Genomic DNA, 14,441 nt, shown 5'->3' with positions numbered 1-14,441 from the left:
GCCCTCAGTCTTTCCCAGCATCAGGGTCTTTTCCAATGAGTTGGCTCTTCGCATCAGGTGGCCAAAGTATTGGAGCTTCAGCTTCAGCATCAGTCCTTCCAATGAGTATTTAGGGTTGATTTCCTCTAGGATTGACTGGTTTGCTCTCCTTGCTTTCCAAGGGACTCTAACTTTCTTTAAATTTTTGGATAGTTAGCTCTATATGGAAATGTAGAAATTACTTTCTTATAATGTAAGGCAAATGTCAGAGACAGTTCATCAAAGTGTCTTTATGGCCTAAAAAAAAAAAAAGCTAGCTGCTTCTTCCAAACATGGTGGAAGACGTTTACAATGAAATAGAGATTTCTTTCCTTTTAATTATCTTCTTGGGGTGGAGGTCAGGAAAGGGGTGAAGAGAGAAAATCCAAGCCCACTAAATCTTTTTCCAGCCTGATGCCTGGGTTTGATTCAAATTCACTGCTAACTCCATCAGCTGGGATGGATGCCAAAGAGAAGTCCAGATCCTACCCTTCCTGGGCTTAGTGTTTGAACTACAGGTCCTGTTTTCTGAAATGGCCTTGTTTAATAAGGAATAACCCCAGAAATCCCTTTATGTAGGACAGATGAGTACCGAAAACAATGGACTGCCCTCGTATGAGACAGAAATGCAGAAAACACCTGGTTGAAATCATAGTCCAGCACTGAAGATTCTCTACCTATTATCTCCAACTCTATTTCTTATCTGCCTGTGGGACCTCCCTGAGCACTACATTTCAGCTGTCTTCATCCAGATGGGGGTTCCTCACCTCTGCACCTTTGCCTCTTCCATGAACTTGCCCAGTCAGCTGCCCCGACCCTATTTCTAACCAACACAGACTTTCCCTTCCACATGAAGCCCTCCACCATCACTGAGCTGCAAGAAGCTAATCGCTCCTCCTTCTTTCTTGTTCTACTTCACTCATTCTTCTTAAGTCCTATATTATTGTTGTTGTTGTTATTTAGTCACTAAGTCATGTCCGACTCTTTGCGACCCCATGGACTGTAGCCCACCAGGCTCCTCTGTCCATGGGATTTCCCTGGCAAGAATACTGGAGTGGGTTGCCATTTTCTTCTCCAGGGGATCTTCCCGGCTCAGGGATCGAACCTGTGTCTCCTGCACTGGCAGGTGTATTCTTTACCACTGAGCCACCGGGGAAGCCCCCCGAAGTCCTATGTTACTTTCTATTGAATGTCTTGCTTCTCTTTTAGACTTTTTGCAAATGGGAACTCCCTTATTTTATATTCTATTGACATTTGCCCTAAGTACCTAGCACAGTGCCTGAGACATGGCCATTCTTCGGTATATATTTACTGCATAAGTGAAAGCAATTTTTCACGGATTCTCAAATGAGTGGATCTTCGTTGCTCCAGACAGCAAGATCCCCCTCTGTCGTGGGGGAAGACATTTCTAATAGCTTTCTAAAGCGTTTATTGTCTATGGGTGGTCAACAAATATAATTGTTTGTCTTGTCAGGGACGGACAATTCTCTAACTTAGATGTGTTAACCCTTTAAAAAAAATTTACCAATGACAGTGGGCTGGAAAGGCGTGAAAAGCTTTCTCAGTTGACTTGTACCAGCTGCTTCCTTCCTCCCTGTCGTCTCCTTCTCCATCTCCTCCCACCATATGGCTGGGAGACGATCTGTGTGCTCCCACAGAACGCCAGCTAGGAGACCCAGCTGGAAACAGTCAAAGACAATTAGAAGTAATCAGGCTGGCATGGCCAGGAAATGAAAGTTGGCTGGAGGGAGTTAGGCTGGCAGAGCTGGCTGGTGACTGGAGAAGGAAAGCGAAGACAGCAGGCAAGAAGAAACTTTGCCTGGAAGACAATTCTCTGAACGCTACCCGTTGATTCTCCCCAAAGAAAGCTGTCGGTAAATCATAGAGGCAGGACGCGAACTCATGGTCCCCAGAGTTACTGTCCACTGTGATCTTTTCACAGCACAGAGGCTGAGGAAGGCGGGGTCCCCTCCGGCACAGGCTGGGGTGTGGAGGCAACTTAGCCTGGCTCTGGAGAGCAGACTGCATACAGCACCTGGCAGTGAACTCCTTGTCTGAAAGTGAGTCGTGACTCACCGTCTCCCCGTGCCCCAGTCTCCTCCATCTATAAAACTGGGGTATTGAGGAAGCGTGAGGATTCAGCGAGATGATGCACACACAGCATTCAGCCCAGAGCCTGGCACTTGGAAGCACCTGGTAAATTTTAGCTCTCACCCCTTCAGTCAATACTGGTATCATCACAACACTTGGAAAAGTCACTCCAGAATGCCACAAACGCAACTACCCTTATCATGGAGGAAGCCAAAGCATTTCCTCCAGTTTGGATCACTTCCCTAAATCCAGAGTCCTGTGACCAACCCCCTTCTTCTCCACCAGGCTGTCTGAAAGGATCTCAGACTTACACTGGGTTCAGCACGCGCGTGCACACGCGCGCACACACACACACACACACACATTTGCCCCGCCCTACTCCTATCCTAGGGCTTCACCCAAATTCACCCCCAAATTTAAGAGTCATCCTCTGCTTTCTCTCCTTCCTGGGACTCATATCCAGTCCCTCAGCAAATGTCAATTAAGTTCTGTTCAGTTCAGCTGCTCAGTCGTGTCCAATTATTTGCGATCCCATGGACTGAAGCACACCAGGCTTCCCTGTCCTTCACCATCTCCTGGAGTTTACTCAGACTCATGTCTTTTGAGTCAGTGATGCCATCCAACCATCTCATCCTCTGTCATCCCCTTCTCCCGCCTTCAATCTTTCCCAGCATCAGGGTCTTTTCCAATGAATCAGCTCTTCGTATCAGGTGGCCAAAAGATTGGAGTTTCTGCTTCAGCATGAGTCCTTCCAATGAATATTCAGAACTGATTTCCTTTAGGATGGACTGGTTGGATCTCCTTGCAGTCCAAGGGACTCTCAAGAGTCTTCTCCAACACCACAGTTCCAAAGCATCAATTCTTCAGTGCTCAACTTTCTTTATAGTCCAACTCTCACATCCATACATGACTACTGGAAAAACCGTAGCAATCATGTATGGATGTGAGAGTTGGGCCATACACATGTCATGGGTTTTATTTCCACAACACACCCACGTGTGACCACGACTCATCACCTTCACCTCTTTCACCCGCTTCAAGCCAGGCTCTCTCTCATCCTAATCCATGTCCTAAAGGAAATCAGCCCTGAATATTCACTGGAAGGACTGATGCTGAAGCTGAAGCTCCAATACTTTCACCACCTGATGCCAAGAGCCGACTCATTGGAAAAGTTCCTGATGATGGGAAAGATCGAGGGCAAAAGGAGAAGGAGATATTTCGATAGCATCACCGACTCCATGGACATGAGTTTGAGCAAACCCAGGAGATAGTGAAGGACAGGGGAGCCTGGCGTGCTGCAGCCCATGGGGTCACAAAGAGTCGGACACGACTTAGGGACTGAACAATAACAACAATTTTAGGTTTGGTCCCTTCCTCCAAATTCCAGAGGGAGGCTATTGAGAAGGGATGAAAGTTAAAGTGTTTTCTAGGAAGAGGCCATCACAGCTCCTCCTCCGATCATTTCTCCTTGCTTGCATTTCTCTTTGTTGGTCAACACCAAAACCATCCTCACCAGCAACATCCCTGTGGACTACGAAGCCCTTCCCCATCTGTGACCCCCCCCGCCCCCTCCCTTTACTTCTCCGACCTCACCTCTCCCTTTTCGCTCCAGTGAAGCCACAATGGGCTGCATGTTGCTCCCACACGTACCAGCCTTACTCCTGCAGTGGGCCCTTTAAATTATGCATTCCCTGGGATAGCTTCCTCCCAAATACCTGTTTCTTCAGGTCTTGGTTCAAATGTCACCTGCTCTGTGAGCCTGAGTCTGACCCCTTCGTTTACAGTGCAGACCTCCCCCAGACTCCCACCTCCCCATCCCCCTCTTCCCCTTCTCTGCTTGATTTTCCTTCCTGGCACTTAACACCGCGAGACAAATCATGCATTTTCCTTATTTACTTTGTTTGCTCTCTGTCTCCCTTCCTAGAATGGAGGAGGCTCTATGAGGGCTGGGACTTTTGTTAAGGGCTCTCCGCCTGAGGCCAGGCCTACAGGAAGTACTCAATACACATCTGTCGTGATTGAATGAATTTGTAATTCACAGGTTCTCCCACCGCCAAAGAGGGGACCGTGATACACGAGAAAGCAGAAAAAAAGAAACACAGCGAAAGCCAGTTCTGCTAGAGAAAGCATACATCATCAAGACAGATTTGAAAGGAAAAAAAAAAAATCAATAACCATGCCACAAAGATAAACCTCCCCAGCAAGCTCATTTGTAGTGTGGCAGGAAGGGAAAGTTTATTATCAGCACTAAGGTTGGAAATTGATGACCTCCATTTATGGGTGCTAACCCTTGCCCGGTTCTTGCTGGGGACTGGGCAGCACTGGGCAGCATCCTCGGGTCTGCAGTGACCCCTGAGGAGTGAGCACACACAGTAGAGAGCTCTAAAATGTGAGTGGTGGGCGGAGGGTCAGCGACAGGAAGGGTGTTGGGGAACTGAGAATGCTCACCCGCCGCAGGTCAGGCACGCGGGCAGGCTTACTGCAGAAGCCTGCTTTGGGCAGTCCCGTGGCCAGACGCAGACAAACGGGAGTCAGGCGCCGCCTGCTGGTGACTGGGCTCTGATTTCCCTCCACTCCACTGCCCAAGGAGCCACAGACAGAATACCAGTCTGGAAACCAGAATTGACCCTCACCAGCCCGTTCGGTGAACCTGAGTAGGGCATTTACTATCTCTGACCTCACTTTTCTCCGTCTCTAAAGGGAATAACTCCTTTCTGTCACTCTTTGTCCCCAGGACTGTTGCCTGGATAAAATGAGGCAAATTGGCGTGAATGTGCCTCTTAAATGGAAGCTACTTTGGTCATTGGTGTCTTAAGCCCAAACGGAAAGTGTTTGGGGCATACATTCTCGTGGTTGTTCAGTCTCTAAGTCGAGTCTGACTCTCTGGTGATCCCATGGACTGTAGCCCGCCAGGTTCCTCTGTCCATGGGATTCTCCAGGCAAGAATACTGGAGTGGTTTGTCATTTCCTTCTCTAGGGAAACTTCCAGACCCAGGGATCAAATTCCAGTCTCCTAAATTGGCACGCAGATTCTTTATCACTGACCCACCAGGGAAGCCCAGGGTACACATTGTATGTATTAGTCACTCAGTTGTGTCCAACACTTTGCAACTCCGTGGACTATAGCCCACCAGGCTCCTCTGTCCACAGGATTCTCCTGGTAAGAATACTGGAGTGGATTGCCGTTCCCTTCTCCAGAGACTCCACATCAACTGACAAGCCATCTGCTACTGTTGATGAGTCTGTGTGTAGAGATAAGAGATAGATGGTTGACATATTTTCCATCTAGACCAGCAGGTGACCAGATACCCCACTGAAGCTCCACCCATTAGAAGGAATTACCTTCACTTGTTTAAGGCCAATCCTGGAGGCAGTCATAACGTAATTACTGTGTGTTTTTGGCTTGTAACCATACACACCAACCAAGAACCAAGCTCGTCCTTTTTCCTCCTCCATCAGTGAGTCACCAAGAGATCCTCCTTCCAAATGTGGCCATAGATGCGAGTTGATGGAAAGTTGCAGATTTCACAATGGTATAGTTATGGAGGTCTGAGCTGCCTGCTCGTACAGCTTGCTTGGTCCCTCGGGCCCTGCTCATGCTCCATCCCAGAAGACTTGACTGGGGCTGGATGGTCGTCCAAGAGCACGATAGGAAGTTCATTCCGGCTGTTGGCAGGAGGCCCCAGTGCTTTGCCACAAAGACTTCTGCAAATAGTTTGACTATCCTCGTGACAAGGCTTCCTCTTACTGCAGTAACCTGTAAGAGAACGCAAGGCAGAAGCCTCAATAACTTTGTTTTCAAAAATTTTATTGAGTTTTAATAGACACTGAAAACTTTTGTATATTTAAGGCATATGACTGGATGGTTTGATATTTGTATACATTGTGAAATATTCACCATAATCAAGTCAATAAACATATCTAACACCTCACATTCTGTTCAGTGCAGTTGAGTCACTCAGTCGTGTCTGACTCTTCGCAACCGCATAGACTGCAGCACACCAGGCCTCCCTGTCCATCACAAAATCCCGGAGCTTGCACTAACTCATGTCCATTGAGTCAGTGATGCCATCCAACCATCTCATCCTCTGTCGTCCCCTTCTCCTCTCGCCTTCAATCTTTCCCAGCATCAGGGTATTTTCTAGTGAGTCACTTCTTCACATCAGGTGGCCAAAGTATTAGAGTTTCAGCTCAGCATGAGTGCTTCCAACGAATATTCTGGACTGATTTCCTTTAGGATGGACTGGTTGGATCTCCTTGCTGTCCAAGGGACTCTCAAGAGTCTTCTCCAATACCACAGTTCAAAAGCATCAATTCTCCGGCACTCAGCTTTCTTTAGAGTCCAACTCTCACATCCATACATGACTACTGGAAAAACCATAGCCACGACTAGATGAATCTTTGTTGGCAAAGTTATGTCTCTGCTTTTTAATATGCTGGAGCCTTTGACTGTGTGGATCACAATAAACTGTGGAAAATTCTGAAAGAGATGGGAATACCAGACCATCTGACCTGTCTCTTGAGAAACCTGTATGCAGGTCAGGAAGCAACAGTTAGAACTGGACATGGAACAACAGACTGGTTCCAAACAGGAAAAGGAGTACGTCAAGGCTGTATATTGTCACCCTGCTTATTTAACTTAAATGCAGACTACATCATGAGAAACGCTGGGCTGGAAGAAACACAAGCTGGAATCAAGATTGCTGGGAGAAATATCAATAACCTCAGATATGCAGATGACACCACCCTTATGGCAGAAAGTGAAGAAGAAATAAAGAGCCTCTTGATGAAGGTGAAAGAGGAGAATGAAAAAGTTGGCTTAAAGCTCAACATTCAGAAAACTAAGACCATGGCATCTGGTCCCATCATGTCATGGGATATAGATGGGGAAACAGTGGAAACAATGTCAGACTTTATTTTTTGGGGCTCCAAAATCACTGCTGATGGTGATTGCAGCCATGAAATTAAAAGACACTTACTCCTTGGAAGGAAGGTTATGGCCAACCTAAATAGCATATTTAAAAGCAGAGACATTACTTTGCCAACAAAGGTCCATCTAGTCAAGGCTATGGTTTTTCCAGTGGTCATGTATGGATGTGAGAGTTGGACAGTGAAGAAAACTGAGTACCACAGAATTGATGCTTTTGAACTGTGGTGTTGGAGAAGACTCTTGAGAGTCCCTTGGACTGCAAGGAGATCCAATCAATCCATCCTAAAAGAGATCAATCCTGGGTGTTCATTGGAAGGACTGATGTTGAAGCTGAAACTCCAATACTTTGGCCAATTGATGTGAAGAGTTGACTCATTGGAAAAGACCCTAATGCTGGGTAGGATTGGGGGCAGGAGGAGAAGGGGACGACAGAGGATGAGATGGTTGGATGGCATCACTGACTCGATGGATGTGGGTTTGGGTAAACTCCAGGAGTTAGTGATGGACAGGCTGGCCTGGCATGCTGCAATTCATGGAGTCACAAAGAGTCGGGCATGTCTGAGCGACTGAACTGAACTGAACTGAACTAGATTGGTCATAACTTTTCTTCCAAGGAGCAAGCATCTTTTAATTTCACAGCTGCAGTCCCCATCTGCAGTGATTTTGGAGCCCAAAAAAATAATAAAGTCTGTCACTGTTTCCAATGTTTCCCCATCTATTTCCCATGAAGTGATGGGACCAGATGCCATGATCTTAGTTTTCTGAATGTTGAGTTTTAAGGCAACTTTTTCACTCTCCTCCTTCACTTTCATCAAGAAACTCTTTAGTTCTTCTTCACTTTCTGCCATAAAGGTGGTATCATCTGCCTATCAGAGGTTATTGATATTTTTCCCAGCAACCTTGATTCCAGCTTGTGCTTCATCCAGCCCAGCATTTCTCGTGATGTATTCTTCATGTAAGTTAAATAAGCAGGGTGACAATATACAGCCTTGCCGTTCTCCTTTCCTGATTTGGAACCAGTCTGTTGTTCCGTGTCTAGTTCTAACTATTGCTTCTTGACCTGAATACAGATTTCTCAGGAGGCAGGTCAGGTGGTCTGGTATTTCCATCTCTTGAAGAATTTTCCATAGTTTGTTGTGATCCACACAGTCAAAGGCTTTGGCACAGTCAATAAAGCAGAAGTAGATGTTTTTCTGGAACTCTCTTGCTTTTTCAATAATCCAGCGGATGTTGGCAATTTGATCTCTGGTTCCTCTGTCTTTCCTAAATCCAACTTGAACATCTGGAATTTAATGGTTCACGTACTGTTGAAGCCTGGCTTGGAGAAGTTTGAGCATTACTTTGCTAGCGTGTGAGATAAGTGCAATTGTGTGGTAGTTTGAGCATTCTTTGGCATTGCCTTTCTTTGGAATTGGAATGAAAACTTACCTTTACCAGTCCTGTGGCCACTGCTGAGTTTTCCAAATTTGCTGGCATATCGAGTGTAGCACTTTCACGGCATCATCTTTCAGGATTTGAAATAGCTCAACTGGAATTCCATCACCTCCACTAGCTTTGTTCGTAGTGATTCTTCCTAAGGCCCACTTGACTTCACATTCCAGGATGTCTGACTCTAGGTGAGTGATCACACCATTGTGATTATCTGGGTCATGAAGATCTTTTTTGTATAGTTCTGTGTATTCTTGCCACCTCTTGTTAATATCTTCTGCTTCTGTTAGGTCCATACCATTTCTGTCCTTTATTGTGCCCATCTTTGCATGAAAAGTTCCCTTTGTATCTCTTGTTTTCTTGAAGAGATCTCTAGTCTTTCCCATTCTATTGTTTTCCTCTATTTCTTTGCATTGATTGTTGAGGAAGGCTTTCTTATCTCTCCTTGCTATTCTTCGGAACTCTGCATTCAGATGGGAATATCTTTCTTTTTTTCCTTTGCCTTTTGTTTCTCTTCTTTTCATAGCTGTTTGTAAGGCCTCCTCAGAGAGCCATTTTGGCTTTTTGCATTTCTTTTTCTTGAGGATGGTCTTGATCACTGCCATCACTTGACACTGACAGTGTCACAAACCTTCGTCCATAGTTCATCAGGCGCTCTGTCTATCAGGGCTACTCCCTTGAATCCACCTGTCACTTCCACTGTATAGTCATAAGGGATTTGATTTAGGTCTTACCTGAATGGTCTACTGGTTTTCCCTACTTTCTTCAATATAAGTCTGAATTTTGCAATAAGAAGTTCATGATCTGAGCCAGTCAGCTCCCGGTGTTATTTTTGCTGACTGCATAGAGCTTTTCCATCTTTGGCTGCAAAGAATATAATCAATCTGATTTAGGTATTGACCATCTGGTGATGTCCATGTATAGAGTCTTCTCCTGTGTTGTTGGCAGAGGGTGTTCGCTATGTCACCTCACATAGTTACCTTTTTTGTATGTGTGGTTTGAGAAGACTTAATATCTACTATTTTAGCAAGTTTTCAAGCATACAATATAATATTGTTAACTATAATCAGTTTGTTATATTACATTAGCTCTCCAGAGCTTATCTGGTGTAACTGAAACTTTGTAGCCCTTGACCAACATCTCCTCCTATCCCCACTTCCCAGCCCCATCCGATTGTCCACTTCTTTAACCTTTTTTATTTGCTTGTTTCTGGCCACACTGCATGGCATACAGGAGATCTTAGTTCCCTGACCAGGGATCAAACTCCCACCCCCTGCAGGGGAAGCTCGGAGTCTTAAACTGGACCGCCAGGGAAGTCCCATCTACTCTCCATTTCTATGAGTTTGAGCATTTTCAATTCTACACATTAATAAGAGTATGCAGTATTTGTCTTTCTGTGTCTGCCTTATTGTACTTAATATTATGTCTTTCAGGTTCATCTGTGTTGTTATAAATGCCCGTATTTCCTTCTTTTAGTAGCTGAATAATATTCCACTGTATTTATACACCACATTTTCTTTATTATTCATCCATGGACAAAAATTTAAGTTGTTTCCATATTTTGTGAATATATGGAATATGGAATATTACAGTATTGTGAATACTGCTGCAATGAACATAGGAGTACAGCTAACTCTTCAAGATAAGGATTCATCTCCCTTAGATATGCCTTCACAAGTGAAATTGCTGGATCATATGGTAGTTCTATTTCCTTTTTTTGAGGGCCCTCATACTGTTTTCCATGTCGTTGTTGTTCAGTCACTAAATCATGTCCAGTTCTTTGCAGCCCCATGGACTGCAGTATGCTAGGCTTCCCTGTCATTCACTGTCTCCTGGAGTTTTCTCAGATTTGTGTCTATTGAGTCGGTGATGCTATCTAACCATCTCATCCTCTGCTGCCCTCTTCTTTTGCCTTCAATATTTCCCAGCATCAGGGTCTTTTCCAGTGTTTCCGCTGTTTTCCATAGTGTCTGTGCTAGTTTACATTCCTACCAACACTACACAAATGTTCCCTTTCCCCACATCCTCACCAACATCTGTTATCTTTCGTCTTTATTATAATAACCATTCTCACACATGTGAGGTGATCTCTTGTTGTAGTTTTGATTTGCACTTACCTGATGATTAGTGAAGCTGAGCACATTTCATGTACCTATTGGTCATCTGTATATCTTCTTTTGAGAAATATCTATCCACCCAATCAAAAAATGGGCCAAAGAACTAAACAGACATTTCTCCAAAGAAAACATACAGATGACTAACAAACACATGAAAAGATGCTCAGCATCACTCATTATCAGAGAAATGCAAATCAAAACCTCAGTGAAGTTCCATCTCATTCCAGTCAGAATGGCTGCTATCAAAAAGTCTACAAACAGTAAATAATGGAGAGAGTGCGGAGAAAAGGGAACACTCTTACACTGTTGGTGGGAATGCAAACTAATACAGCCACTATGGAGAACAGTGTGGAAATTCCTTGAAAAACTGGAAATAGAACTGCCATATGACCCAGCAATCCCACTGCTGGGCATACACACCAAGGAAACCAGAATTGAAAGAGATAAGTGTACCCCAATGTTCATCACAGCACTGTTTACAATAGCCAGGACATGGAAGCAACCTAGATGTCCATCAGCAGACGAATGGATAAGGAAGCTGTGGTACATATACACAATGGAATATTACTCAGCTATTAAAAAGAATGCATTTGAATCCGTTCTAATGAGGTGGATGAAACTGGAGTCTATTATACAGAGTGAAGTAAATCAGAAAGAAAAACACCAATACAGTATATTAACACATATATATGGAATTTAGAAAGATGGTAACAATGATCGTATATGTGAGACAGCAAAAGAGACACAGATGTAAAGAACAGACTTTTGGACTCTGTGGGAGAAGGCGAGGGTGGGATGATTTAAGAGAATAGCACTGAAACATGTACATTATCATATGTGAAACAGATCACCAGTCCAAGTTTGAAGCATGAGACAGGGTGCTCAGGGCTGGTGCACTGGAATGACCCTGAGGAATGGGATGGGGAGGGAAGTTGGAGGGGGTTCAGGATGGGCAACACATGTAAACCCATGGCTGATTCATGTCAGTGTATGGCAAAAAACAATACAATATTGTAAAGTAATTAGCCTTCAATTAAAATAAATAAATTGATTTTTTTTAAGTAAAAAAAAAAGAGAAATGTCTATTCAGATCCTTTGTTGTTCAGTCGCTCATTCACGTCCAGCTCTTTGCGACCCCATGGACTGCAGCACGCCAGGCCTCCCTGTCCTTCTCTGTTTCTTGGAATTTGCTCAAACTCATGTCCATTGAGTTGGTAATGCCATCCAACCATCTCATCCTCCGTCATCCCCTACTTCTCCAGCCTTCAGTCTTTCCCAACATCAGGTTCTTTTTCAATGAGTTGGCTCTTTGCATCAGGTGGCCAAAGTACTGGCGTTTCAGCTTCAACATCAGTCCTTCCATGAATATTCAGGGTTGATTTCTTTTTTAGGATTGACTGGTTTGATTTCCTTGCAGTCCAAGGTACTCTCAAGAGTCTTCTCCAGCACCATAGTTCAACGGCATCAATACTTTGGCCCTCAGCTTTTTTCTTGTCCAACTCTCACACCTATACATGACTACTGGAAAAACCATAGCTTGGACTACATGAACTTTCACCCATTCAGATTCAGATCCTTTACCCATTTTTCAATAAGCTTATCCGCTTTTTTGTTTTGAGTTGCATGTGTTCCTTGTATATTTTGGATATTAATTAACCCCTTATCAGATAGTGATTTGCAAATGTTTTCTCCTATCCTATAGTTGCCTTTTCGTTTTGTTGATTGTATCCCAGAAGAGACTCCCAAATTGATAAGCTCTCCTTTATCTGACTTCATGTTCCACATCCCTTCATCCAGCATCTGAGAATTCACTTCCTTCTGTTCTTGTTCTGCTTCTGCCAGCACATATTGGCTAGGTCCTACAACATATGGTTGCATTGCTCCCTTATTCAGACTAGCACTTCACCGACTATGTTATGTTGTGACTTAATCCTAGCGAATGATCTCTGGGCCAGGAGGGGAGGTTGGACCAAGGCTTCTGCACTGTGCCCAAACAAGAGGAAAGTGTTAGCCCTTAACAGGGGATGAGACCACAATAGTAAAGAAAAGTGAATCCTCCACTGTCAAGATGGCTATGAAAAGTAAAAGAAATGCAATATATGTGGAGAAAACCATATTTCAAAAATATACATGCACTCCAATGTTAATTGCAGCATTATTTATAATGGCCAAGACATGGAAGCAACCTAAATGTCCATCAACGGAGAGATGTATTTTAGATTCCACATATAAATGAGAGCCATATTACTCAGCCATAAACAAGAATGAAATAATGCCATTTGAAAACACGTGAATGGACTTAGAGATTATCATATTAAGTGGAGTAAGAAAGAGAAAGGCAAATATCATATCATATAACTTGTATGTGGAATCTAATATATGACATAAATGAAAGTGAAAGTGAAGTCGCTCAGTCGTGTCCGACTCTTTGCAACCCCACGGACTGTAGTCTACCAGGCTCCTCCATCCATGGGATTTTCCAAGCAAGGATACTGGAGTGGGTTGCCATTTCCTTCTCCAAGACATAAATGAACTTATCTACAAAACAGAAACAAACTCACAGACCTAGAGAACAGACTTGTGGTTGCCATGGGGTGAGGGGACATGGATTGAGAATGTGCGGTTAGCAGATGCAAACTATTAAATATATGAACCAGACAAACACAAGATCCTACTATATAGCACAGGGAACTATATTTAATATCCCGTGATAAACCATAGTGGAAAAGAATATGAAAACCAATATATACATATAACTGTACCATTTTGCTGTACAGCTGAAATTAACACATTATAAATCAACTATACTTCAATAAAATTAATTTTTTTAAAAAAGTTAAAGAAATGTGAAAGCTAAATGCTATTTTTAAATAAAAAGCATGAAGCATAAAATACAAACCAATCTCAAAAGAGAATCAATAAAGAACATTCACATTAAAACTTATACAAACAAATCTAAATGCATAATAGCAAATTCTGAGTCCAGCTTTGCACCAAATATGTAATAAAAGATTTTAATGCATTCCACCTTAATTAAAATCAAAATTATAGCTTCTTTGGTGATATAGTACCCTGTGCAAAAGAAAACAGGCATAAAAATAAAGCTTTGGTGGCTAATCTATGGTGTGCCTTTATGAATTTCAAGAGAGTGCTGAAGACTGCCAAGGAAGAAAAGTCCAGGCACCAAGGTAAAAACAACTCAATGGAAATATTCTAAGAAAAACCACTGGGCTTTTTTTTCCATTTAATACACAGGAGAAAAGAAATGTGACAAGTCATTGATGAGCTGGGATAGGAATGTACTTCTATTTCCATTTACTTATGTTATCAATGAGTTTCTAGACTTCTTGGGATTTCTTTTCTTCCAGTTTTATCGACATATCGCACTGTATAAGTTTAAGGTGTACAACACAGTACAGTCAAAGATCATGATTATGACAATAAGTTTAATGAACAACCATTGTTTCACATTCATGTAAAATTAAGCATTAAAAATTTCTCATCTCTTGTGATGAGAGCTCAGCATTTACTCCCTCAACAACTTTCATATATAACATATGTGTGTGTGTGCGCGCTCAGTTGTTTCAGTCATGTCTGACCCTTTGCGACCCCGTGGACTGTTGCCCACCATGTTCCTCTATCCGTGGGGATTCTCCAGGCAAGAATACTGGAGTGGTTCACCATGCCCTCCTCCAGGGGATCTTCCCAACCTAGGAAGTGAACCCCAGTCTCCTCCACTGCAGGCAGATAATTTACTGTCTGAACCACCAGGGGAGATGAAGGTGGTTAAAAAGTATAAAATTCCAGTTATCAGATAAATAAGTTCTGAGGATGTAATGTAGAGCATCCTGACAGTA

This window comes from Giraffa tippelskirchi, chromosome 2, assembly GCF_054371585.1.
Source record: "Giraffa tippelskirchi isolate mGirTip1 chromosome 2, T2T-mGirTip1v1.2.pri, whole genome shotgun sequence".
In the NCBI taxonomy this organism is placed as follows: Eukaryota; Metazoa; Chordata; class Mammalia; order Artiodactyla; family Giraffidae; genus Giraffa; species Giraffa tippelskirchi.
The sequence above is the reverse complement of the archived record's forward strand: the minus strand, read 5'-3'. Positions refer to the sequence as shown.